The sequence below is a fragment of the Micropterus dolomieu genome, linkage group LG16 (genome assembly GCF_021292245.1).
Source record: "Micropterus dolomieu isolate WLL.071019.BEF.003 ecotype Adirondacks linkage group LG16, ASM2129224v1, whole genome shotgun sequence".
Lineage (NCBI taxonomy): Eukaryota > Metazoa > Chordata > Actinopteri > Centrarchiformes > Centrarchidae > Micropterus > Micropterus dolomieu.
In genome coordinates this window covers 692,060-696,765 of record NC_060165.1, presented here as the reverse complement: position 1 = coordinate 696,765, position 4,706 = coordinate 692,060, and positions in this window count along the sequence as shown.

Genomic DNA, 4,706 nt, shown 5'->3' with positions numbered 1-4,706 from the left:
ACCCTCGTCCAGGATACATCCCTAAAGTGCCTTCTTGTGCGGCAGGGTCCACAGTGCTGCAGGCATTTCATCCTCCACCTCATGTGACGGCGGAGGACGGGAGACTTCATCTGCTCTGCCCTGTCAGAGCACTGAGTATTTACACTCTGAGGTCCTCCCGTTGGAGGAAGGCTGACCAGCTGCTAGTGTGTTTTGGGTCTCCCAGGGCTGAGCTCCCTGCATCCAAACATTCGATTAGCAAGTGGATTGTTCAGACTATTTCCCTGGCCTATCAGGTGCGCGGTTTGCCTTCACCTGTGGCTGTGAGGGCTCATTCTACCAGAGGCATGGCGGCCTCTCGAGCCCTCCTTTCCGGGGCCTCTTTGCAGGATGTTTGTTTAGCGGCTGGCTGGGCCACTCCGCACACATTCCTTAGGTTTTACAGTCTTGACCTTCCTTCGGCACCTGGCACTCATGCGCTCTCCTCTTAGTCGTGCCACTTTATTGCACACAGGGGCAGGCGGGGTTTCGGCACGGTTTAGTGGGTATCTCGTTCCCATAGTGTCGTAACCGACGCAGTTCGAGTTCCCTCGAAGGGGAACGTCTCGGGTTACGTATGTAACCCTGGTTCCCCGAGAAGGGGAACGAGACACTGCGTCGGCCCGCCTCACCTCTCTCCCCGCCTGAAGCGCCTGCTTCATATTTTAAGCTAATGATGAGTGTGTACAGGTGTGCTTTATACTCCTCCGGTTATTCCGTCACACCTTACCGTTCTAGCAACAAACCAATAGGATTGGAGTGATTTCATTCACGTTCAGACCTGCTTCGCCTAGAGGCGTTCCCATAGTGTCGTAACCGACGCAGTCTCTCGTTCCCCTTCTCGGGGAACCAGGGTTACATACGTAACCCGAGACGGTCTACATAAGACTAAAACACAGGCACTTTATAGAGGTTAAATAGTGTTTAATTTTGCTTATCCATCACACTCGCTGAATCATGTCTCCTTTACCTGTCAAAGAAACATGTGATTTGTGTGGTACTGAATACATAACAGCATAATGTCTTGGACAAAAAAACAAATGTTGGCTAGACATGATGTTCACTGTGATGAGTTACCCAACACAAGCAAGTGTCGGCAAGGTGATTTTCATTTGTACTAAAATGAATGGCTACTTGAAATATACAGATCTTTTAACAGCAGTGCTTGGCTGTCTGCATTAGGTCAGTTTAGGCAGTTTCAATGTTTTTATAACATCAACAAAGCCGTCAATGTGTATACCGTATTTATATAGGTACCTGTCTTCTGTATATGAGAACTTGTGTTGCATGAGAGTATGTGTTGAGATGAAACATGCAAGGTCCCTACTGAAACTGAATTCTTTCTTTCTTTCTTTCTGCAAAGTAATCTAAATTTTTGGGGCCTAAACATGCTCGAAAACTGACCAAACTTTCCTCATAATTCAGGTGCAGCGAAACATTATGTATTTTATGGGTTTTGCGCATGGGCGTTGCAAAATGGCTCGCTATCGCCCACTACAGAGCAGCCCCGGGCAAAGTTTCACCTACGTGTACGGATTTCTGTGGTACGTATTTTACACATTTAATAAAAGTCGCACCCTGAACACATCCACATGCTAACATTCACCCACAGTCATAGCGCCACCTGCTGGTAACAGGAACAGGACATTTAAGTCAGAAATCTTGGTGTAGTCATGGACTCAGACCTGAATTTGAGGAGCCACATTAAGACAATTACAAAGTCAGCCTACTATCACCTGAAGAATATATCAAGGATTAAAAGACTTATGTCTCAGCAGGACCTGGAAAAACTTATCCACGCATTTATCTTCAGTCTACTCGACTACTGTACAGTGTCCTTACAGGGCTCCCTAAGAAATCCATCAGACAGCTGCAGCTGATTCAGAACGCAGCTGCTCGAGTCCTCACTAAGACCAAAAAGTGGATCACATCACTCCAGTTCTGAGATCTTTATATTGGCTTCCTGTATGCCAAAGAATTGATTTAAAAATCCTGCTGTTAGTTTACAAAGCACTAAATGGTTTAGGGCCAAAATACATTTCTGATCTTCTGCTTCGTTACGAACCATCCAGACCTCTCAGGTCGTCTGGGGAAGGTCTGCTTTCTGTCCCCTGTCAAAACTAAACAGCAGGGGCGCCACCAGGAATTTTGGGCCCCATGACCAAAACTCAAATTGGGCCCACTCTGCGCAGCTGTTGTCACCACATCTTTAGGACCTAAGTGTCCCATCAAAAGCTTTACTAATTAAAGGCTTGCAACTGTCTTGCTTCTTATAATTCAATACTAGTACTAGCACAATATTTACTGCTGTTGATTTGTATACAGCGTTGGGAGGGTTACTTTAAAAATGTAATCTGGTACAATTACTAATTGTTTAAAAATGTAATCAGAAACGTAATCCAAGTACCACAAAATAAAAGTAATGTAATCTGAATACTTTTAATTACTTTTGGATTACTTCAATGCCAAATAGGCAAATGAAGACAAGAGAAGTATCAATGATGTTTTCTGCTCTGTACAGGTGCTGGTCATATAATTATCATCAAAAAGTTGATTTATTTCAGTAATGCCATTCAAAAAGTGAAACTTGGATATTCATTCATTACACACAGACTGATATATTTCAAATGTTTATTTCATTTAATTGTGATGATTAAAACTGACAACTAATGAAAATTCCAAATTCAGTATCTCCGAAAATTAGAATATAACTTAAGACCAATACAAAAAAAGGATTTTTAGAAATGTTGGAAACTGAAAATTATTAGCATGTACAGCACTCAATACTTAGTTGGGGCTCCTTTTGCCTGAATTACTGCAGCAATGCGGCGTGGCATGGAGTCGATCAGTCTGTGGCACTGCTCAGGTGTTATGAGAGCCCAGGTTGCTCTGATAGTGGCCTTCAGCTCTTCTGCATTGTTGGGTCTGGCGTATCGCATCTTCCTCTTCACAATACCCCATAGATTTTCTACAGGCGAGTTTGCTGGCCAATTAAGAACAGGCATACGATGGTCCTTAAACCAGGTACTGGCAGCTTTGGCAAGCTGAAATTTTACTTTCATCAGAGAACATAACTTTGGACCACTCAGCAGCAGTCCAGTCCTTTTTGTCTTTAGCCCAGGCAAGACGCTTCTGACGCTGTGTCTTGTTCAAGAGTGGCTTGACACAAGGAATGCGACAGCTGAAACCCATGTCTTGCATACGTCTGTGCGTGGTAGTTCTTGAAGCACTGACTCCAGCTGCAGTCCACTCTTTGTGAATCTCCCCCACATTTTTGAATGGGTTTTGTTTCACAATCCTCTCCAGGGTGCGGTTATTCCTATTGCTTGTACACTTTTTTCTACCACATCTTTTCCTTCCCTTCGCCTCTCTATTAATGTGCTTGGACACAGAGCTCTGTGAACAGCCAGCCTCTTTAGCAATGAATGTCTTGCCCTCCTTGTGCAAGGTGTCAATGGTCGTCTTTTGGACAGCTGTCAAGTCAGCAGTCTTCCCCATGATTGTGTAGCCTACAGAACTAGACTGAGAGACCATTTAAAGGCCTTTGCAGGTGTTTTGAGTTAATTAGCTGATTAGAGTGTGGCACCAGATGTCTTCAATATTGAACCTTTTCACAATATTCTAATTTTCTGAGATACTGATTTTGGGGTTTTCATTAGTTGTCAGTTATAATCATCAAAATTAAAAGGAATGAACACTTGAAATACATCAGTCTGTGTGGAATGAATGTATACATTATACAAGTTTCACTTTTTGAATGGAATTACTGAAATAAATCAACTTTTGATAATATTCTAATTATATGACCAGCACCTGTATTTTTAGAGAAACAGAGAATAAAAAAATCTCCTATTCCCAAAATCCATGTTTAAATGATTACTGTACAAAAACACAACTTTCTTCACTGATTCTGTTGAAACTGGATCATATTTGATGGAGAAATATGGAGAAAATATATTTCTAGTTTTCTCTCTGATGTGTGCCTCAACTCTGTGATTCACAGAGTTTCCTGATGGACAGATAGCTTTACTTGTTGCTGAAGCTAGTTAACAAGCTAACTAGCTGCTGTTATTAGGTCTATTACTCTGTTGAACTGTATATACAGACTTCTGATACCATTTCCTCCGCTGATGCATTGGTAAAATGGCCGTCAGTAAAATGCATGTTGCAGACTCACATCCTCACACACACCCACACAGGACGGCTGTGGCTCAGGAGGTAGAGCTGTTAATCGGAAGATCTGCGGTTCAATCCTCCAAGCTACATGTCGAAGTGTCCTTGAGCAAGATACTGAACCCTGAATTGCCCCCCACCACCAGTGTATGAATGTGTGTGAATGGGTGTTCTGTTTGAGCACTTAGGCTCAGTGTGTGAATGGTAAATGCAGATGTAGTGTAAAAGTGCCTTGAGTGGTCAAAAAGACTAGAAAGGTGCTTACATCTACATCTTGCTACCCATAGCCTAAAGTCAACAGGAAGTCGGCCATTTTGGATTTTACGGCCATTTTTGGATGATTTACACACTTCGTACTTTAATGAACTCCTCCTAGGGATTTAGTCGGATCGACGTCAAATTTCTGCTGTGCCTTCTAAAGGCATTGAAGATGAAAAGTTGTGCTATTTGCGAGTTTTCGTCAATGGGCGTGTCCGTGGCGTCGATGATTCGCTATGAAACAGGAAGTTGTTGTA